The sequence below is a fragment of the Pseudophryne corroboree genome, chromosome 6, assembly GCF_028390025.1.
Source record: "Pseudophryne corroboree isolate aPseCor3 chromosome 6, aPseCor3.hap2, whole genome shotgun sequence".
Taxonomy (NCBI): Eukaryota; Metazoa; Chordata; class Amphibia; order Anura; family Myobatrachidae; genus Pseudophryne; species Pseudophryne corroboree.
In genome coordinates this window covers 603845254-603870041 of record NC_086449.1, presented here as the reverse complement: position 1 = coordinate 603870041, position 24788 = coordinate 603845254, and positions in this window count along the sequence as shown.

Below are 24788 nucleotides of genomic sequence, written 5' to 3'. Positions count from 1 at the left end.
ATGGCCTGCAGGACTATTGGCATTCCTGGGGAAGGAGGAAATTGACACTGAGGGAGTTGGTGGGGTGGTTTGCGTGAGCTTGGTTACAAGAGGAAGGGATTTACTGGTCAGTGGACTGCTTCCGCTGTCACCCAAAGTTTTTGAACTTGTCACTGACTTATTATGAATGCGCTGCAGGTGACGTATAAGGGAGGATGTTCCGAGGTGGTTAACGTCCTTACCCCTACTTATTACAGCTTGACAAAGGGAACACACGGCTTGACACCTGTTGTCCGCATTTCTGGTGAAATACCTCCACACCGAAGAGCTGATTTTTTTGGTATTTTCACCTGGCATGTCAACGGCCATATTCCTCCCATGGACAACAGGTGTCTCCCCGGGTGCCTGACTTAAACAAACCACCTCACCATCAGAATCCTCCTGGTCAATTTCCTCCCCAGCGCCAGCAACACCCATATCCTCCTCATCCTGGTGTACTTCAACACTGACATCTTCAATCTGACTATCAGGAACTGGACTGCGGGTGCTCCTTCCAGCACTTGCAGGGGGCGTGCAAATGGTGGAAGGCGCATGCTCTTCACGTCCAGTGTTGGGAAGGTCAGGCATCGCAACCGACACAATTGGACTCTCCTTGTGGATTTGGGATTTCAAAGAACGCACAGTTCTTTGCGGTGCTTTTGCCAGCTTGAGTCTTTTCAGTTTTCTAGCGAGAGGCTGAGTGCTTCCATCCTCATGTGAAGCTGAACCACTAGCCATGAACATAGGCCAGGGCCTCAGCCGTTCCTTGCCACTCCGTGTGGTAAATGGCATATTGGCAAGTTTACGCTTCTCCTCCGACAATTTTATTTTAGGTTTTGGAGTCCTTTTTTTACTGATATTTGGTGTTTTGGTTTTGACATGCTCTGTACTATGCCATTGGGCATCGGCCTTGGCAGACGACGTTGCTGGCATTTCATCGTCTCGGCCATGACTAGTGGCAGCAGCTTCAGCACGAGGTGGAAGTGGATCTTGATCTTTCCCTAATTTTGGAACCTCAACATTTTTGTTCTCCATATTTTAATAGGCACAACTAAAAGGCACCTCAGGTAAACAATGGAGATGGATGGATTGGATACTAGTATACAATTATGGACGGGCTGCCGAGTGCCGACACAGAGGTAGCCACAGCCGTGAACTACCGCACTGTACTGTGTCTGCTGCTAATATATAGACTGGTTGATAAAGAGATAGTATACTCGTAACTAGTATGTATGTATAAAGAAAGAAAAAAAAACCACGGTTAGGTGGTATATACAATTATGGACGGGCTGCCGAGTGCCGACACAGAGGTAGCCACAGCCGTGAACTACCGCACTGTACTGTGTCTGCTGCTAATATATAGACTGGTTGATAAAGAGATAGTATACTCGTAACTAGTATGTATGTATAAAGAAAGAAAAAAAAACCACGGTTAGGTGGTATATACAATTATGGACGGGCTGCCGAGTGCCGACACAGAGGTAGCCACAGCCGTGAACTACCGCACTGTACTGTGTCTGCTGCTAATATATAGACTGGTTGATAAAGAGATAGTATACTCGTAACTAGTATGTATGTATAAAGAAAGAAAAAAAACCACGGTTAGGTCACTGGTATATACAATTATGGACGGGCTGCCGAGTGCCGACACAGAGGTAGCCACAGCCGTGAACTACCGCACTGTACTGTGTCTGCTGCTAATATATAGACTGGTTGATAAAGAGATAGTATACTCGTAACTAGTATGTATGTATAAAGAAAGAAAAAAAAACCACGGTTAGGTGGTATATACAATTATGGACGGGCTGCCGAGTGCCGACACAGAGGTAGCCACAGCCGTGAACTACCGCACTGTACTGTGTCTGCTGCTAATATATAGACTGGTTGATAAAGAGATAGTATACTCGTAACTAGTATGTATGTATAAAGAAAGAAAAAAAAACCACGGTTAGGTGGTATATACAATTATGGACGGGCTGCCGAGTGCCGACACAGAGGTAGCCATAGCCGTGAACTACCGCACTGTACTGTGTCTGCTGCTAATATATAGACTGGTTGATAAAGAGATAGTATACTCGTAACTAGTATGTATGTATAAAGAAAGAAAAAAAAACCACGGTTAGGTGGTATATACAATTATGGACGGGCTGCCGAGTGCCGACACAGAGGTAGCCACAGCCGTGAACTACCGCACTGTACTGTGTCTGCTGCTAATATATAGACTGGTTGATAAAGAGATAGTATACTCGTAACTAGTATGTATGTATAAAGAAAGAAAAAAAAACCACGGTTAGGTGGTATATACAATTATGGACGGGCTGCCGAGTGCCGACACAGAGGTAGCCACAGCCGTGAACTACCGCACTGTACTGTGTCTGCTGCTAATATATAGACTGGTTGATAAAGAGATAGTATACTCGTAACTAGTATGTATGTATAAAGAAAGAAAAAAAAACCACGGTTAGGTCACTGGTATATACAATTATGGACGGGCTGCCGAGTGCCGACACAGAGGTAGCCACAGCCGTGAACTACCGCACTGTACTGTGTCTGCTGCTAATATATAGACTGGTTGATAAAGAGATAGTATACTCGTAACTAGTATGTATGTATAAAGAAAGAAAGAAAAACCACGGTTAGGTGGTATATACAATTATGGACGGGCTGCCGAGTGCCGACACAGAGGTAGCCACAGCCGTGAACTACCGCACTGTACTGTGTCTGCTGCTAATATATAGACTGGTTGATAAAGAGATAGTATACTCGTAACTAGTATGTATGTATAAAGAAAGAAAAAAAAACCACGGTTAGGTGGTATATACAATTATGGACGGGCTGCCGAGTGCCGACACAGAGGTAGCCACAGCCGTGAACTACCGCACTGTACTGTGTCTGCTGCTAATATATAGACTGGTTGATAAAGAGATAGTATACTCGTAACTAGTATGTATGTATAAAGAAAGAAAAAAAAACCACGGTTAGGTCACTGGTATATACAATTATGGACGGGCTGCCGAGTGCCGACACAGAGGTAGCCACAGCCGTGAACTACCGCACTGTACTGTGTCTGCTGCTAATATATAGACTGGTTGATAAAGAGATAGTATACTCGTAACTAGTATGTATGTATAAAGAAAGAAAAAAAAACCACGGTTAGGTCACTGGTATATACAATTATGGACGGGCTGCCGAGTGCCGACACAGAGGTAGCCACAGCCGTGAACTACCGCACTGTACTGTGTCTGCTGCTAATATAGACTGGTTGATAAAGAGATAGTATACTACTAATATTATATACTGGTGGTCAGGTCACTGGTCACTAGTCACACTGGCAGTGGCACTCCTGCAGCAAAAGTGTGCACTGTTTAATTTTAATATAATATTATGTACTCCTGGCTCCTGCTATAACCTATAACTGGCACTGCAGTAGTGCTCCCCAGTCTCCCCCACAATTATAAGCTGTGTGAGCTGAGCAGTCAGACAGATATATAATATATATAGATGATGCAGCACACTGGCCTGAGCCTGAGCAGTGCACACAGATATGGTATGTATGTGACTGAGTCACTGTGTGCTGTGTATCGCTTTTTTCAGGCAGAGAACGGATTATAAATAAAAGTGGTGGTCACTGGTCACTATCAGCAAAACTCTGCACTGTACACTACTGAGTACTCCTAATGCTCCCCAAAATTAGTAAATCAAGTGTCTAAACGGAGAGGACGCCAGCCACGTCCTCTCCCTATCAATCTCAATGCACGTGTGAAAATGGCGGCGACGCGCGGCTCCTTATATAGAATCCGAGTCTCGCGATAGAATCCGAGCCTCGCGAGAATCCGACAGCGTCATGATGACGTTCGGGCGCGCTCGGGTTAACCGAGCAAGGCGGGAAGATCCGAGTCGCTCGGACCCGTGAAAAAAAACATGAAGTTCTGGCGGGTTCGGATTCAGAGAAACCGAACCCGCTCATCTCTAGTTATAAGTGCCTCGAAGATCAAGTTTAGTCAAAACTGCGGCCCCCTTCACTCGGTCGAATAACTCAGGGATGAAAGGAAGTGGATACCAATTTTTGATCGTGATTTCGTTGAGTCCACAGTAATCGATGCATGGTCGCAGGCCACCATCCTTTTTCTTAACAAAGAAAAACCCGGCCCCTGCCGGAGTTGACGAAGGTCTAATAAAGCCTTTGGCTAAATTCTCTTGTATGTAGTCCGACATAGCCTGAGTCTCAGGAATGGACAACGGATAAATTCAGCCTCTGGGAGGAGTCCTACCCGGCACCAAATCAATCGGGTAATCCCATTCACTGTGAGGTGGCAAGGAATCTGCCCCTTGCTTACTGAAGACGTCTATGTAGGACTGGTAAACTGTGGGTAACTCAGAGACATAAGCTGAACAAAGAGGTCTAACTGGAGCCAAACAACCATTGATACAGTATTCTCCCCAGGATTGAATTTCCATGGTTCACCAACAGAGCTTCGGGTTATGTTTTTGAAACCAAGGTAAACCGAGAATTACATCGTGAGAGGCTTTGGGAATCAAAAGAAAGGAGATATATTCGGAATGTAATACGCCCACATTCATTCTGAGATAAGTAGTTTGAACGGTGATTATGCCTTCTGGGATTCGACTTCCATCCACCACCGTAATAGAAATTGCTTGTTCCAAAGGCACGGTCCGAATCTTAAATTGCTGAACGATGGTGGAAGAAATGAAGTTCCCAGCTGCTATGGAATCTAACAGGGCTGAGATAAAGATGACAGAAGATGAAACTTCCAAACTAATGGGTAAAGCTGGCTCCTTTCCAGTACGTGATTCTAAAGTAACTCCTAGCTTAACCTCTCTGGAGTAAGCCAGGAGCGGGAGTTTTCCGGATGGAGGTTACAAGATTTCACGAAGTGTTCTGAGGAGCCGCAATACATACAAAGGTTTCCCTGGCAGCGACGAGAGCGCTCCTCTTCAGAAAGTCGCGAGCGACCAATTTACATTGGCTCTTCAGTTGCGGGAGCAGTTTGAGATGAAGAAAGATCTTGCCGAGGTCGTGGCCGGAAATGAGGACTTGAACGTTCAGACTTAAATTTCTCCAAACAACGTTCTCTATACAGCAAGTCCAGTTTGTTGCTAATGGAAATCAGTTCATCCAGTTTGTGGTCACACCCCGGACCGTCAAATCATCCTTAATCTTATCAGAAAGGCCGTTCCAAAAGGCTGCGACTAAGGCCTCCTCATTCCAATTCAATTCTGATGATAAAGTACGGAACTGGATTACATATTGACTGACCGGACGTGAGCCCTGCCTAAGACAGGGGATCTCTAGGGATGCTGAGGTGGTTCGCCCTGGCTCGTCAAAGATCTTCCTGAAAGAAGAAACAATCCCAGCATAATCGGAGAGGATTGGATTCCCTCTCTCCCAGAATGGCGATGCCCACTCCAATGCTTGACCAGCGAGAAGAGAAATAATATAAGCGATCTTTGTATGGGCCGATGGAAAGCTTGCTGACTGAAGCTCAAACTGTATCTCGCACTGGTTGAGGAATCCCCTACAGAGTTTCAGGGCTCCATCAAACTAGCTAGGTGGAGGTAATTGCAGTCAAGAAATTGGGACAGTCACTGGAGGAACTGCAGCAGAGGAGGAGACTACCAGAGCCGGGGACTGTGGGGGCCTAATGGCCGCGTGAAGAGCATCCAAACAGTCAGACATGGTTTGCATGAATTGAACTATTTGTGACTGGGTGGACTCTTGATTATTCAGGCATGAGAGAATGTTGGCTGTAGCATCGCCTCCAGAGGCTTGGTCACCTGATGGATCCATCTGGCCAGTGCTTACTGTCAGGACAGGCTGTTTTTGTGAATCCGTTGGACTCAGACCAATTGAAGGAGCAGATGCTCCGGAGTGCAGGAAACAAGGAGGACGAAGATAATTCCTTTTCATATATTTATTAACGGCACAGAGAAAAGCAGTAGGAAGTCCAACTGGCTCGGGACTGAGAAACTGTAGAGAATGAAGTCTCTGAACTCCTGAAGGAAGAGGCTGGTGCTTGCAGAGAGAGAAAGTTTGTAGAAGGGGCATGGCTGTGGAACTATGACAAGGTTTGCAGGGTGACATGGGGGCGTGAGATGAACTGCGGAGAGTAGGTTTCTGGATGGGATGACAATGTGAGTGAAAACTGTAAGAATGTCCAATGAATGATACGAAGTCGAGACTGAAGAACTGAGAAGAGTTTGCTTTAGATGATACGAAGACGTAGCTGACGCACTGTGAAGTTCGGCAGACAGCGTCCCCTTTTTACACGTTATGGCAGACAGAGTCCCCTTTTTTACACATTACGGCAGACAGTCCTCCTTTTTACACATTACGGCAGACAGCGTGCCCTTTTTACACATTACAGCAGACAGCATCCCCTTTTTTACACATTACGGCAGACAGCGTCCCCTTTTTACACATTACGGCAGACAGCATGCCCTTTTTACACATTACAGCAGACAGCATCCCCTTTTTTACACATTACGGCAGACAGCGTCCCCTTTTTACACATTACGGCAGACAGCGTCCCCTTTTTACACATTACTACAGATACTCCCCCTTTTTACACATTACGGCAGACAGCGTCCCCTTTTTACACATTACGGCAGACAGCATTCCCTTTTTTACACATTACGGCAGACCGCGTCCCCTTTTTATGCATTACGGCAGACAGCGTCCCCTTTTTACATAGATAGATAGAATAGATTATACTTACTGTCTCCGCTGGCAGTCAGGCTCCTCAGTGCAGCAGCTTCTGGCAGATCCCAGGCAGGGCAGAAGGAGGAGGAGGGAGGGGGACTCAAGAACCGCAGCAGCGCAATGTTATTGGTGGAGGCGCCACTGCAGCTGTCCCTCTCCTTCCATATAGGCTGCCCACCACCGCTGTTATGAGGGAAGCGCATCACAGCATTCACAGCAGCGGAGGACAACCTATGTGGAAGGAGAGGGACAGCTACAGCAGCGCCTTCACCAATTACACTGCGCTGCTGCGGCTCCCTCCCCCTTATATGAGAGATGCTATTGCAACATACCTCCCAACATGACCCTCTCCAGGAGGGACACAATCCTCTGCTTCTGGGCTTTTCTCTTAATTTATGATTGCCGGCACCTGTGTTGAATAGGTTAACGGATAAGAAAGATGTTTCACCACAGGTGATGGCAATCATACATGAAGCCCAGGAACAGAGCATTCTGTCCCTACTGGAGAGCGTCATGTTGGGAGGTATGCCGAAATAGAACCCAATTAGTCCATGGCCCTCATTCCAGGTTGATCGTTCGCTGCCGTTTTCCGCAGTGCAGCGATGAGGTTACTACTGCGCATGCGTATGCACTGCAATGCACACGCGCATCGTACGGGTACAAACAGCATCATTGCTGTGCAATGCTTCTAGCGACAAATCCATTCACACAACCGATCGCAAGGAGATAGACAGGAAGAGGGCGTTTATGGGTGTCTTTTCTGGGAGTGGTAGGGAAAACGCAGGCGTTTGCAGGGCGGGTGTCTGACGTCAATTCTGGGAACCGGACAGGCTGAAGTGATTGCAAGGGCTGAGTAAGTTCAGACCTACTCTGAAACTGCTAAAAACTTTTTAGTACCGCTCGGCTGCACATGCGATCGCACACTTACAAAGCAGAAATACACTCCCCTAGAGGCGGCGACTATCTGATCGCTGCTCTGCAAAAAATAGCTAGCAAGCAATCAACTCGGAATGAGGGCCCATGTTCAGTGCAAAAGCAAAATCTTTCTCTAATGGGCAAAACCATGTGCACTGCAGGTGGGATAGATATAACGTGCAGAGAGAGTTAGATTTGGGTGGGTTATTTTGTTTCTGTGCAGGGTAAATACTGGCTGCTTTATTTTTACACTGCAATTTAGATTTCAGTTTGAACACGCTCCACCCAAATCTAAATCTCTCTGCACATATTATATCTGCCCCACCTGCAGTGCACATGGTTTTGCCTATTGCAGAAAAAGTTTGCTGTTGCGATCAGGTCTGAATTAGGCCCATAGTCTGAAAACATCTGTATATAGGAAAAACAGGGTACCCTGAGTTAACACTACTGTTCTTTGTGTGTATTAATTTCCCCTTTAAAAATGCAACAAATAGACACAAAATATGTGATTTTAGCTATTTCAGTATAAAATGAAAAATCTCTGTAAGTCTCCAATATGCATGCGCTGATGCGCAATAGGAGCCATGGCGTGCACTCCAATGGCACCCACTGCTAGGGATACGCGACAGACCTAACCCATTTGGAGGATCCGCCATAAGTAAGGGAGCTTGGGCATGGTACTGAAATAAGGAAGCAGGGCAGGAGGTGAGACCAGGGCTGTTTCTAGACAATTTGGCTCCCAGTGTAAGCATTAAAAAAAATGCGCCCACCAGACATTTAAAATTGCACACAAAAGTTCTCAGCCACCACTGGGAAAAAATAAACATTCCACCATATTAAGCCCCACACAGTAATTCCCCTTGCACCAAATTATGCTGTATACCTCAATGCCTGTGATGCATTATGCCCTACTTTTAAACTTCTAATTACTTTTAAATTACCTGATTTTTGCCAGGGGTTTCATGCGCTGGTGTCACGCTCATTGCCAAGGGTTTCATGCGCTGGGTGTCATGCTTGTTGCCAGGGGTTTCACTCGCTGGGTGTCACGCTCGTTGCCAGGGGTTTCATGCGCTGGGTGTCATGCCTGTTTCCAGGGGTTTCACTCGCTGGGTGTCACGCTCGTTGCCAGGGGTTTCACGCGCTGGGTGTCATGCTCATTACCAGGGGTTTCATGCTCTGGCATCCATGCTCGTTGCCAAGGGGATGTAAGTATACATAGATTTCCCACTCTCCCTCCTCCCTCTTCCCTAATACTACTCCGCTCAGGGGGGCAGAGTTTCGCAGAATGACGAAACTCCACCCCCGAGTGCGGTAGTATGCTAGAGGGAGAGGGGGAACAGAAGGAGCTACAAAGTGCCACGGCAGGTGCCCCGTGCGACCACACAGCTCGCCCGCCACAAGAAACGGCACTGAGTGAGACAGAGTATAAGAGAGGGGAGCTAAGTAGCAGACAGAAAGGTGGTGGAGCTGAACAGAGCAGAGGCAGGGCAGTGTGATGTGCAGACTGGGGTGACTCAGCATATTCCAGGTCCCTTGACTAGTATTAAAATAAATGAATACCGTATTTTTTGAGTAAACATCCAAAACACTTATATTGGGTGATGTAGCATTCTGTATATATGCTGGCCATACACTAGACGACCAACATCCGATCCGATTCCTGTCACGATTTCCATTCAATTCCCTTGGGAGCTCTGGATACACGATTTGGGTTTTTTTGGACACACAATGGGGGTAATTCCAAGTTGATCGCAGCAGGAATTTTGTTAGCAGTTGGGCAAAACCATTTGCACTGCAGGGGGGCCAGATATTACATTTGCAGAGAGAGTTAGATTTGGGTGGGTTATTTTGTTTCTGTGCAGGGTAAATACTGGCTGCTTTATTTTTACACTGCAAATTAGATTGCAGATTGAACACACCACACCCAAATCTAACTCTCTGCACATGTTATATCTGCCTCCCCTGCAGTGCACATGGTTTTGCCCAATTTCTAACAAAGTTCCTGCGATCAACTCAGAATTAGGCCCAATGTGCATATGATGAAGCATACAATTTATTGAGCGATTGTATGCCTCACAAAAATTACGTGATCACCTTGAAAAAACTGTCACTCAAAATGCTGCTGATCGAACAATCCATCGTACGTGTATAAAAGAAGGTATGATGTGCATACGTTTAAGATGGATAATATGGGCTTCACGTATGATCATTTGATGCGACATTCGACCAACGGGGCAGCGCATCGCTTCGTAATCGTACCCAAAACATGCACAATGTGCACACGATGCATCAAAATCGTACATTCATACGCGATATCATCCTAGTGTATGGCTAGCATTACACCTGGCCTGGCAATCTATCAATACCCATGTGTGTGCTTGTCCTCACTCTGCAAGAATCCTGCCCATCGTGACCTGACCTCTGTCTGTGACGTGACCTGAGTTCTGTTCACTTACGGATGCTTTTATCTCTAGATATAATATTATAAGCCTACAACATTATGGAACATCTGTATCATCAGGGAATGAGCTCTAATGGAAAGCTAGGAGAGGAGCCAGGACTGGTCACAGGTGTATTTGTATGTGAAGCAAGAAGATCACTGACATGTCCCGCACAGCACTGCCTGGGCTTCATATGTATTTTTTACCATGATATTTGTCCACAGAAATATGAACCAATTCTAGTTTTAGATTTTCAGTGTGTTTCTCACCACAGAATCATATACCAAGCAATGATAACAAAACCATCTTAATTATAATTCTAATATACAAGTTAATTTCTTAAATTTGTAGGAATAATGCATGTGATCATAAACATATCATATCAGACAGCTAAGCATGTCAGGGCCAAGGCCACCTTTTTGTATGGGCTCAGTGGGCTCTTTCCCAAGGGCCCCAGGAGAAAAAAAGGCCCCAGGCTGATAGCTGAGGGACCTCTCTTTCCAGGGATACCAGATTTTTGAAAATCGGCCCTGGGGAACTGGAGATATCTGACTTGAAAGCAGTGGTCCCCATCCAAGCCTGTTAATTGCTCTTCCCAGCCAGATATCTTGGGTTCTGTCTGACTTACAGTTTTTCTGAGGGTATACTCGAAAAGCTGAGACTCTCCTTTTTTGGTGGACACTGGCAGCTTGTCTCTACTGTGCCCAGAACCAGAGATATTAGCCGTCCAGCAGCTGGCCCCTGCTCCAGCTCCACACGCCTAATATGACGTTTTATATTTTCATTGGTGAATTACTCTGGCTCCTGAGCTCTGATCCCCAAGTCCCCTATATCTCCTGAAAGGTGGGATTCTCTAGTTTTTTATCCCATTCAAAGCTAAGAAATCTCTTTTTAGGAACTTGAGATAACTGCAGTCAAGCAAGTTGCCCTCCCACAAGAAAATTATAAATATTAAGCCCACTCCACTATCCACCCCTCCCCTACGTATAAAACACCCCCTACCACCCTCAAGTACCATGGCTTCTTCATTCAGCCCAATGCCCCTTTTTACAGTTTAGCCCCATCTGTGCAGTGAAGGAGTTATTCGCCGAAATTACTGCTCCAGGTCCTACATGCTGCGCAGAAGATAGAACACCCCCTACTGCCAGCGGGACATCAAAGCTGCCACTGGTAGCACCCCCCACCCCTACCGCTGGAGGATGGGTAGGGTGCCCGGTGCATTGCTATGCCCAGGGGCCTACACTGATGTTAAGATGGCCCTGGTCAGGGCTGTTGCCTTTACACTTTAGAAACAACTGTTAGTTAACCACAACTGGATGTAAGGTTTCCTTCTTGGAGCATTACTTAAGCTAGATAATCTTAAGGGTATATTTTTTTAAAGTTGGAGTAAATAAATACTGAATGAGATTTTTGTTACCAATAAATGTAAATAAACATTTGGATTCATACAAAAATGTTTTATAATATTAAAATAGAAACTGCATGTTTATTGTACATACACCTTTAATAAGTACAGCATGATAGTACCTATATTTCTATAGATACCTATATTTCAACTCGTGCATTTAAATTAAATCACTGTTTGAAAGAGAAAAAAATTTTTTCCTGATTTCAATTTCGGTGCAATACTGCCACCTAGAGGCTAAAACAGGCTAAAGGCTAGACATATTTATGGAAAGCTGTGCTAACAGTGCTTATTCCACGTCAGGTGTTACCATCTTTCTGTAGGTCACAAGAAGGTACCTAGGTTTATTTATTTATACTTTTTTTTTATATAGATTTAATTTAGTTTACCCAATATCTATTTAATAAATATAAACACACCCATATCAACATGCTACTATTTATCAAATAAAATGTGTCAACTGCTAAAAAAAATACATCTTTAAGGTGTTTACAATTTTCAGTATATAGCCAGGCATACACTAGACAATTATCTGGCAGACCACCTGTTCAATCTGGTTGGAATGAAAATCTGGTAATGTATGCAAAAGACAACTGACCATTTGTTCCCAAACACTGGAAAATGGACAAAAATATTAGTTCAGAAAAAAAAAAATCATGGAAAGCTAAATCCAGGATTTATCTAATTTGTCTGAACAACCGATTTTGTACATTTTCCAGTGATGAAAATCTGGTAATGTATGGGAGCAAATGACAATCGACCAGTTGCTCCCATACATTACCAGGTTTTCATTACAACCATCCAGATTGGACAGAGTCTGCCATTACTTCATGACCATCATGTTTACCAGATTTTGTTACAGCAGTGAAATGCATACTATCATTCTTATTGAGATTTTTTAACTGGTTATTGTTACAGATCAATAATTCCCACTGTCAGATCTGTATCTAGGTTTTTTGGTACCCTGTGCCAGAGAGATAATTTGCACATCCCCTCTCTTCTACCCCCCATTTTTCCAATTGGTTCATAAGGCGCATGCCTCGTGGGGAAGAGGCATGACAAGAATTTATAGACCTCTGCAAAAAAATGAAGTTGGACGCAAATCCTATTTATACCACATTCATGCACTTTACTTGAGAGCTCATTGTTATTCAGTTACAGTACCCTTTATTAAATAACACATTTCAATATACTGCCATAGCCAGGATTCAAACTTATAACCTGTTGAATTCTAATCAAACAATCAAACACCCTACTCATTAAGCTATTTGATCCTGCATAAAAACTATGAACACTATATGAAGCTGCTGGTACTTTGTTAAAAAAATAATCAGCATTTCAATGGAGCAGATCTATGTAGTGTACAGCCACACATCCAATCTCTTGTAGCCACACACTACATAGATCTGCTCAGCCGCAATGCTGATCATTTTTCACAAAGTACAAGGTAAGCAAATAGATAGTCTCTAGCGTAGAATTATCTACCATTCTATGCAAGGGCAGATAGCTCAATTAATAGATTGTCTGACTGCAATGCCACAGGCAATGATTAGAATCCTGGGTTTATCAGCATCTTGAAATGTAATAAAGGACAATGTGCCTGAATAACAAGGAAATCTTAAGTGGAGTTCATAAATGTTGTATAGGTATTAGTGACAGAAGGGATCAGGGTAGGAAACAGCGGCAGCCAGGAGATGCTGGGCTTCAAAAATGGGAAAAGCTGTAAGTGAAAGTAATTAAAAAAGAGATAATTGATAAGTACCGCCAACAGCGCCCCCTACCCTGCAGCGATATGTGCAGTGCCTCCTTGCACACACCTAGTTACAGCCCTGCCCACTGTGACATGTCAAGGAAGTTTGTTACAGTCAGGTTATTGTGGTATGCAGTGGCGTAACTACGGGCGCAAGATATAATTTGATTTTGGTGTTCTCCCTCCCCAAATGGCCTTTTGTCATGGTGATGCTCCTGGTCCTGGACCTTCTCTGTCACAGAGGTTATATCACAGGGTGAGGAGGGGCAGCACCATGGATGAGGACAGGAGCACCAGGAAGGCAGAGGAGGTACCATGGAGGAGGCTGCCACCACAGAAGAAGAGAAGGCCGGGATCAACAGGGAGGAGTAGGTGGCACCACAGTTGATAATTTAATAGACAGCACATTACACCTCCCCATCCGTACAGTGCAGGGGCCATGCAGCCTATTCCTGTAAGGCAAATCCCCTGGCTGTCCATGGCTGCCGTTCCTCCGAACTTAAGACTGGCACTTCTCAAAGGTTAGGGGGCAGGACGCCCCCTTGACCCCCCCCCCCATCCCACCATTCTTGCGCCTATGCTTGCTCCTCTCTCCATCTCTCTCCGATCCTGACACTCTCCTGCTCCTCTCTCTCCCTTACACCCTTATTGTCTCTCACTCCACTCACTCTCTTCCTCTCCTGCTCCCCTAAAGGGCATTGTAGTGACAATGGCGGGGGGGGGCCTTTCAAGATTTTGCTATGGGGCCCACAAACTTCTAGTTACTCCCTGGTGGCATGTGTACCAAACATTGCACTGAACAATGGTGTAAAAAAACAATTGTGACTTATACTGTATATTGGGCCTAATTCTGAGTTGATCGCAGCAGCAATTTTGTTAGCAGTTGGGCAAAACCATGTGCACTGCAGGAGGGGCAGATATTTCAAACTGAAATCTAAATTGCAGTGTAAAAAATAAAGCAGCCAGTATTTACCCTACACAGAAACAAAATAACTCACCCAAATCTAACTCTCTCTGCAAATGTTATATCTGCCACACCTGCAGTGCACATGGTTTTGCCCAGTTGCTAACAAACTTGCTGCTGCGATCAACTCAGAATTACCCCCATTGAATGTTGCTACCAATTAATAATCCATATTGTTACATGTATTTACATTGCAACAAGTCATCAATCCCCATCATGACAAATGTACAGATTTTTTATTAATGTAATTTGATTGCATTTTAACATGTGTACTGAATGTTAATAAATGTTTTTAATCTGCACTGTGGGTCTGATGCACAGGCAATGCCCATGTGCACAGTGTTGAATGTTTTTCAATCTACTACACATGTGTCTACTGCAGTGGCGGAACTACCGCCGGTGCAGCCGGTGCATTGCACTGGGGTCTGCAACAGTGAGAGGGCCCACAGCCGGCGATATTAGCTGTACTAATAATGAGTCTAAGGGGGGTATCCAATTTCCCGCAATAGTGCTGTAGGTGTGAATAACGGGTGTTTTTGCATTTTTTTTTATCCCTCTGTCCAATAAGGTCCACGAAAAACACCTATTTTTGGCATGGAAATACTGTATATAAATCCTGCAAAAATCTGTAGACCTATGTATTATCACGCTACTTATTGTGGGTCTAGGGTGCATTTATCGCAGATTATGCTTCGCATGCCTGAGGCACATGAAGCACAATCCCCGATAAGTGCCAGCATCATGGGGAGGAGTGTGCCTCATCAGTGCTTATTGGATAGCGCCTGGCAAACCAATTAGCCGCAGTAAATTACCATGGCTAATTGGATACCCCACTAAGTGACTCATTATAGTATGCCAACCAGTCACTGTGGACCTGTAACCATGGAGGCAGCAGTCTGGTCAGAGTAGGGGGGACCCAGGAGGGGGGGCGCATTGGAACAGATATTACCAATTAGATAGTACCAAGCACATCCTGTTATTTCACTCTACGCTGACTCATTCCGCCATAGGGCCAGGCACGCCCCTTTCTACCCCTCAGCCCGCCCCTTCTACCCCTCTGCCTTGCTCTCTCCCATCCATAGGACTAGGCCCACCCATTTAATTCCCTTAGCCCACCCTCTTCTTCACCTTAGCTGGTCCCTTTCTATCCCTCTATCTTGCTACCTCCAATCAATCGGACCAGCTCACCCCCTTCATTCCCTTAACCCACCACCTTCTTCCTCTCAGCCCACCCTCTTCTTCCCCTCTACCCTCTTCTCTCTTGATCAGTGGACCAAGCCCGCCTCTTCCTTCCACTCCCTGTTCCTGACCTCATTTTACTAATACTGGTCAGGTGCTCCATTGGGGAGATGACTCACAGTGAGTTCATGTAGAAAGAGGCACTGGGATGAGTTAATGTTATTGTGAAGAATGTAGTGCAGTGTAGTAATGTAGTATGTCATATGGGGCGTTATAGTGTATGTATGTAGTGCAGCATATAGGGAGCGTTGTAGTGAAGTAGTGCAGCATATGGGGGGGTTGTAGTGGGTGGGTAGGTAGGGAGATGTAGTATAGTTATGTAGTGTATCATATAGGGGGTACAGTGTAGTTATGTAGTGCGGTGTACAGGGGTGATGTAGATCATAGTGTAGGGGGTATGTAATGCAGCATGTAGATGGATGTAGTGTAGTGATGTAGTGCAGCATGTAGAAGGGATGTATTGTAGTGATGTTCTGCAGTGTATAGGAGGGTTGTGATGTAGTGTATTGTGTAGGGGGGTTGTAGTGTAGTTAAAAATACCAAGATCTCAGTGCTAACACTGGCAGAAATCATTAATCTAAAAAATATATATTTACTAAACAGGTTACTTTATTATAAAAGATATACTGTGGCGAGTCATCCTGCGATGCAACGGCAATCTGTCGGCAGACCTTCAGCCTGTTTCTGACTACCAGCCTCCTGGACATCTTTCAGAGCAACTGACATTACAGAGAGGTCATCTGCTCCCCGCTGTGCACATAAACCTTTCATTAATAGATATCTCTGTATCTATCCAAGCCTGTTAATTGCTCTTCCCAGCCAGATATCTTGGGTTCTGTCTGACTTAAAGTTTTCCTGGGGGAATACTCCAAAAGCTGTGATTCTTTCCTTTTGTTGGACACTGGCAGATTGTCTCTACTATGCTCAAAACCAGATATATCAGCCTTCAAACAGCTGGTCCCAGCTCCTTCTCAACAGCCTGGTATTCAGTTTTATATTTTTGTCGGTGGATTGCTCTGGCTCCTGAACTCTGATCCCCAAGTCCCTAGTACCTCCTGAAATGGCAAATGGTCAAATAAATCTGGGAGCAAACTTCAGGGATGGAACTTCTAAACATAGATCTTAGTAGACAACCATACTTTATCACCAACTTATAACGATGGAACAGCAGAACGTTTGCAATCAGCAAAAATTGTATAACATTGAGAAGATCTCTTCAAGGCTTGACGAACTCCTCTCCATATTTGAGTGAATTTTTGAGCGGTGGCCTGAGCTGCTGGTACGTCCAGAACTTAGAGCTGAAAACGCCATAACTTTAGGATGGTGACCATAAACTGTATGGAAGGGAGTCTCTTGCGAGGAAGAATGGAGCGTTGTTATGGGCGAAATTTGCCCATGGGAGGAGATCTACCCAGCCATCCTGAGAAGAGGATACATATAGTCCCAGAAATGTTTCCAGGTCCTGATTAACTCATTCTGTTTGTCCGTTACTTTGAGGATGATAAGCTGATTGTGAGGATACGGGGTTCTTCTAATCACTCAGACACAGAGCCGATGAAACCAAAGTGATGGTTTATTTCTCATCACACATAGGAGTAGATCATTCACAGGAAACCAAAGTAAATATAGCCCTGAAACAATATGCAGGTAGCAGTCCAGATAGTAAGTCCCAGTAGAGGACTTAGGTCCACAGCAATTCCACACATAAGTTACAGATAAACAGGTCCACACAGCAGAACTATCACTGAGTCCACACAGCAGTGATAGCAGATTAGTCCACGCAGTAGTAAATACGTATAAGTCCTCACAGCACTGGTGATGCGTTCCACAAGGTACCCTGGCAGAGAATCACCCCTTAGCCAAAGTCCTGCAACCAACATGAGGAGCTAACCTGCGCAACCTCTTTTAAAACCTTCCAAATGCCCATCATGCCATGCTCACCTTGAGAGGATACACAGGTTCCTGATTGGTAGGATCCCATTTCAGGTATCTCCCTCCTCCCTCCCACAGCTGGCCTTCTCCTGCAGACCATATGTTGGGTCAGGCTCCGAGTTGTTTGTCAGAGCCCAGGGTTTAACAGAGGAAAGTAAACAGACGAACAATGGGGGTCATTCCGACCTGATCGCATGCTGCCATTTTTTGCAGCGCAGCGATCAGGTGACTACTGCGCATGCGTATGCACCGCAATGCACAGTCATGTTGTACGGATACAAAGCGGATCGTTGCTGGGTGATGGATTTAACGAAGAATATATTCGCACAGCTAATCACAAGGAGATTGACATGAAGAAGGCATTTATGGGTGTCAACTGACCGTTTTCTGGGAGTGGTTGGAAAAATGCAGGTGTGTCCAAGCGTTTGCAGGGCAGGTGTCTGATGTGAATTCCGGGACAGGACAGGCTGAAGTGATCGCAAGGGCTGAGTAGGTTCAGAGCTACTCAGAAACTGCACAAAATGTTTTTGCAGAGCTCAGCTGCACATGCAATCGTACATTTGCAAAGCTAAAATACACTCCCCTGTGGGCGGCGACTATGCGTTCACACGGCTACAAAAAACAGCTAGCGAGCGATCAAATCGGAATGACCCCCAATGACAGGGAAATTGGTTTAAGTCCTGATTGTCCCCTGTGGAGGTGCATCTTCAGAGAGAGATTACCTGGCCCTCATGTTTACTCCCTGTGCGACCGTATAAGGATAATAGATGGGTTAAGCAAGATTATCTATGATAACTTGTAACCTCATACACAGAATGGCATCCTCCTGCAATAACAACATAACATGACAGCACTATGGGGGTCATTCCGAGTTGATCGCAGCAGGAACTTTGTAAGCAGTTGGGCAAAACCAGGGCCCTCATTCCGAGTTGTTCGCTCGCAAGCTGCTTTTAGCAGCATTGCACACGCTAAGCCACCGCCTACTGGGAGTGAATCTTAGCTTAGCAGAATTGCGGACGAAAGATTCTCAAAATTGCGAATAGAAATTTCTAAGCAGTTTCTGAGTAGCTCGACACTTACTCTGCCACTGCGATCAGTTCAGTCAGTTTCGTTCCTGGTTTGACGTCACAAACACATCCAGCGTTCGCCCAGACACTCCCCCGTTTCTCCAGCCACTCCCGCGTTTTTCCCAGAAACGGCAGCGTTTTTTCACACACACCCATAAAACGGCCAGTTTCCGCCCAGAAACACCCACTTCCTGTCAATCACACTCCGATCACCAGAACGAAGAAAAAACCTTGTAATGCCGTGAGTAAAATACCAAAACTTCTTCGCAAATTTACTTGGCGCAGCCGCAGTGCGAACATTGCGCATGCGCAGTTTGCAGAAAATCGCTGCGATGCAATGAAAAATAACGGGCGAACAACTCGGAATGAGGGCCCATGTACACTGCAGGGGGGCAGATATAACATGTGCAGAGAGAGTTAGATTTGGGTGGGGTGTGTTCAATCTGCAATCTAAATTGCAGTGTAAAAATAAAGCAGCCAGTATTTACCCTGCACAGAAACAAAATAACCCACCCAAATCTAACTCTCTCTGCAAATGTTATATCTGCCCCCCTTGCAGTGCACATGGTTTTGCCCAATTGCTAACAAACTTGCTGCTGCAATCAACTCAGAATTACCCCCTATGTGCCAGGTCACAGCACACATGTATTTACCTGAGTAAGATTATAATTCAGAATATATAGGCTAACGAATGAACACGCGCATGGGGTAATAGTGACACAAGCCTGAGAGACAAGGGAACTAAGGGCTAAAAAGTATATTTATTGCTACAGAGATTTAAACATCACAAATACAGTTTTACTCTCTGCCTCATATCTTTACACTGATGAATACTGGAGTTTTATTTTAAGGATGTACAGAGTGCTTTCCAGAAGTATGCAACAAATTGAACTCACTTATAGAAGATGATTTCAGTTGGTAAACTGTGAAGTCTGAAGATTTGAGATTAATAATTGACTCAACTGAGGTGCTGATGGAAGATTTTTTTAGAGAAATAAAATGAACCATTTTTAAAAAACCTGTCCGGTACTACCCATATAGTGTTGAACCCTCTGGACGGTGGTAAGTCTGTGACAAAGTCCTTTGAGGAATGGAAAGAGGAATAAGATAGGAGCTTTGTGTGGAGTCTTGTGCAGAACGCAATGGTGCAGGATAGAGATGAGCGGGTTCGGTTCCCCGGGATCCGAACCCCCCCCGAACTTCACCTATTTTACACGGGTCCGAGGCAGCCTCGGATCTTCCCGCCTTGCTCGGTTAACCAAAACGCGCCCGAACGTCATCATCCCGCTGTCGGATTCTCGCGAGATTCGTATTCTATATAAGGAGCCGCGCGTCGCCGCCATTTTCACTCGTGCATTGGAGATTGAACGGAGAGGACGTGGTGACTAACAGTATATAGTTGTACAGTAGGCCATTGCTGTATCTTGCAGCTCTGTGTCACTGCAAGTATCCATTCCATATCTGTGCGGCATTTTTGTGAGCAGTATATATAGTATTACAGTGCAGCATTTTGGTGACCAACAGTATATAGTTGTACAGTAGGCCATTGCTGTATCTCGCAGCTCTGTGTCACTGCAAGTATCCATTCCATATCTGTGCAGCATTTTTGTGAGCAGTATATATAGTATTACAGTGCAGCATTTTGGTGACCCAACAGTATATAGTTGTGTACAGTAGGCCATTGCTGTATCTTGCAGCTCTGTGTCACTGCAAGTATCCATCCATTCCAGTTTCTTCCAGTGATTTGGACCAATAAATACCATTGATTAGAACGAATAATTCCAGTGATTTTGTCATTTTCTTCCAGTGATTTGGACCAATAATACCACTGATTAGAACGAATAATTCCAGTGATTTTGTCATTTTCTTCCAGTGATTTGGACCAATAATACCATTGATTAGAACGAATAATTCCAGTGATTTTGTCATTTTCATCCAGTGATTTGGATCAATAATACCATTGATTAGAACGAATAATTCCAGTGATTTTGTCATTTTCTTCCAGTGATTTGGACCAATAATACCATTGATTAGAACAAACAATTCCTGTGATATTGAGGTGTTTGTGTCGCTTAGCTTAGCCGTCCAGCGACCACAGTGCACCTCTTTTTCTCTTTTCTTTGCATCATGTGCTATTTGGGGTCAATTTTTTTTAAGTGCCATCCTGTCTGACACTGCAGTGCCACTCCTAGATGGGCCAGGTGTTTGTGCCGCCCTCTTGGGTCGCTTTGCTTAGTCATCCAGCGACCTTGGTGCAAATTTTAGGACTAAAAATAGTAGTGAGGTGTTCAGAATAGACTGAAAATGAGTGGAAATTGTGGTTATTGAGGTTAATAATACTATAGGATCAAAATTACCCCCAAATTCTATGATTTAAGCTGTTTGAGGGTTTTTTTTTTTTAAAAAAACACCCGAATCCAAAACACACCCGAATCCGACAAAACAATTTCAGGGAGGTTTTGCCAAAACGCGTCCGAATCCAAACACGGCCGTGGAACAGAATCCAAAACCAAAACCCGAAAAATGTCCGGTGCACATCTCTAAATCGCAGGATGCTAAGAAGTCTTGAATGTATGCCCACATAGTTGACCACCGATAAAATCGCAGGATAAACTTGACAGTCTTTTGAGATCCTAAATGCCCCACGAATTGGGAAGTATGACCCCACTGAATCAACTTCCTGCAAAGATGTGGGTCTACGAATGTCTTCCCTGAAGGAAGGTTTAGGAAAACTTGTGTGACAGCAAATACAGTTGGATTAAGAATGGGGTAGATTTCCTTGGAATCCTCCTCCTCTTGGAAAAGAGAGCGAGAGAGAGAGCATCTGTCTTTGTGTTCTGATGACCCGGACAGTACACAAGCTTAAAGACGAACTGAGAAAAGAATTGAGACCAGTGAGCCTGACGAGGAGTCTGGCATTATACAGATTTTGAGAACTATAGTTTTTTTTTTATCTGTATACATGGTAATAGGAAACTGAGCCCCCTCCACTAAATAACTGCAAGGTCGATGGCTAAAAGTTCTTTCACTCCAATAGGATAGTTTTTCTCTGCAGGAGCAAATGTTTTGGAGAAAAAAAACACAAGTATGGACTTTGTTGTCAGAGGATTTTTGAGATAATATATCTCCCACATCTCCGAGGATGCGTTAACTTCTACTAAAAAGGGTCTCTTGGCATCAGGTTAATGTAGAACTGGTGCTGAAATGAATGCTTGTTTCAACTTAAGGAAAGAAGCTTTAGCCTCTGGAGGACATTGAGATGGAGAGGCTCCTTTACAAGTAAGTGCAGTTATTGGTGCTACTAACATAGAAAATCTGTGGATGAACTTAAGGATAGTAGTTCGCGAAACCAAGGAACTACTGAGTGGCTTTTAATGAAGACAGTTCAGACCAGGAAGTAATAGCCTTGACTTTCTCAGGTTCCATTTGAAGGTTCCTTCCAGATATATGTAACCCAAGAAAGTGATGGAAGGCACCTCGAACACACACTTTGATTATTCAGAAGAGATGTTTCTCCCTTGTATGGATGTAGGACCTAACATACGTACTGACGATGAAGAGAAAGACTTGAAGAAAAAATGAGAATATCATCCAAGTAAACTACCACAGTTTGATAAAGGAGATCTCAGAATATTTTGTTAATGAAATGCTGGAAAACTGCTGAAGCACTGCTGAGACCGAATGGTATCACCAAATACTCGTAATGACCATCTCTTGTATTGTTTATGATCTTCCATTCGTCTCCAGCTCTGATGCGTATTAAGCTCCCCTGAGGTCCAGCTTAGTAAAAATGCTGGCCCCCTTTTACACAATCGAACAATTCCATGATCAAGGAAAGTGAGTATTGATACTTGATCGTAATATCATTAAGTACCCTGTAGTCTAAACAGAATTGTAAACCCCAGTCCTTCTTCTTAACAAAAAAGAAGCCTGCACCCGCAAGAGAAGAGGATAGCTGAATAAACCCCTTGGAAGGGATAGCCGATAGGTGCAGCCATGCGGTGGAGACTTCCCAGGAAGTAAGTCAATAGGAAAATCCCATCCCCGGTGAGGAGGTAAACAATCCACGTCCCCATTACTGAATACATCTTGAAACTGCTTATATTGAAATGGTAGTTTGGTTCAAACATCCTTCTGAGGAAGCCACTGGTCTAAAGAGGCAGAGAAACGTGTAAAGGCTGCTATACAGACCGCGGGAACATTGCGGAGGATGCTCTCTGCTTAAGATGCTCTAGTGGGAGAAAGTCCATCACCTCTGTTACATTTTGCAAGGAACCAGTGAGATTATTGTATTGCAAAACAAAACCCGTATAATTTGGAGCATAGAAATAGCAGATTGAGCACCTCTAATACCCTGAGAAGTACAGATTATACCAAAAGGGATTTACCCTTTTAACAACTTTGCGTTAATTGAATATTTACATATCATTAAGAGATTAATGTGTACAATATAAAGGCCATTGGATAAATGCTATATATCGAATACCAGCAAATTATATGCTTGCTCTGGACTTGACTAACATCTCAAGGAATAAGTACTAATCCAGATTGCGTGTAAAGTTTGCAAAACCTGGAGTTAACCAATTATATGCTGCTTTGTGCACCAACAAAAAAGCTGGCCTTGGTTAACATCTGATGATAAAACACTGAATATACTACATGTGGAGTCTAATAAGCTCACCATCTGTTGCTTTGCTTATTAAAACAAGCTTGCTTAAAATTGGAGAGTGCTACTAACACATTTTGGCTATTTAAGTACTGTATAAGGGTATACCTTCTGCTGGATTTGTTTGGAAAAATCCATTAACAATTAATGTAGCCACCTGTGGGTTCTTGGAAAAAATAACAATTTTGTTTCAATTAGAGACTGCTATTACAGTTTGCTGTGTCCTCTAGATCAGTGTTTTTCAACCACTATGCCGTGGCACACTAGTGTGCCCTGAGCAGACTCCAGGTGTGCCTCCATAGAAGCACAGCCAGGCCCGTCAGCATTTTGCTGCTACTGAGGACCTGGAATGATCAATACTGGTGGGTTTAGTGGTTGCAGAGCCAGTTCTAAATTTGGGTTCGGGCAATGTTGGGCCCTTCAGGCTTTCTCAGATGTGGCTCAGGTGTTACCTACGGAGGAGCTGCGACATGACATCCTAGGACACCGAACTTCTCCATGCATCACCATTATATTTGAATGTGCCTTGGCAATATTTAAATCTAGTTCAGTGTGCCGCGAGTTGTAAAAGGTTGAAAATCTCTGCTCTAGATAGTGTACAAGTAATAAGTCTTACTAGACCATACATAAATGTGCTTTGAAACAGCTTTCTATCAAGTTATATATGATATTGGATATTAATAATTTCATAATTATTTGTGCTGTGTATTTTTAACAATATCTGCTGTTGTCCTGGACAGGGTAAAAATTGCCATTAGACGATAACTGGATATTATATGTAATTGGCAGGAATAAGAACCTCTTTAACTGAATGGTAATTGTGATCTATATGTCCTGGATAACTGTCAGAATAAAAATAAAATTGGATGTGTGAGATGTATTTCTCTGTGACAGAGACTGTATATTTTTAAAGTTGTCTTTTATTATTTTTATTGTTTGTGTAATTTTTTTTTTTTTCTCAATACCAGCCATGCGTACTGATGTATGTATAAATAAATATTTTAATATAATGACAATTGATTTTGTGTACATAGCTCCTATATAATTACCCAAATCTGTCACTCTGTGACTGTGTGGCTAACGCTGGGTGGAGTCACAGTCACAGAGTCACAGAGTTAGGCCAATAGGAGGAGGAGGAGGAGAACAGCACCCCTCAGTCAGCGCCGCCACTGTATGTATGACCGCTCTGTCTCCCACCCCCACCTCCTCTTCTCTCCCCCCGCTCTCTCTCCCTGGCTCCATCTCCCCCTCCCTGGCTGGCGGAGACTCCCAGGCTGAGGCAGAGAGAGGCCGCCTGATATCACCACGTATAGGATGGAGCCAGCCACACGGAGACCACGGGCACGCCCGGACCCCCTCCCCCATCCACGTCTCCCCGCAACCGCCACTCCTCCAACCTAGTTGAAAATAATATTCTCTCAGAACAGCAGCAATTCAGTCTGTTTGTATAAGGTGAGTATTGGGGTTGTAGTGTAGTGAGGTAATGCAGCGTATAGAGGGGATGTTGTGTAATGATGAAGTGTAGCATATGGAGGGGATTTAGTGCAGTGATGTAGTGTTGTAACATAGTAACAGCATGTTGGGGGGATGTAGTGCAGTGATGTAATAGGTGTATAGCAGGGATGTGAGGAACACTCTGCTGCAGATGGGGGGATGTGAGGGAGATAATG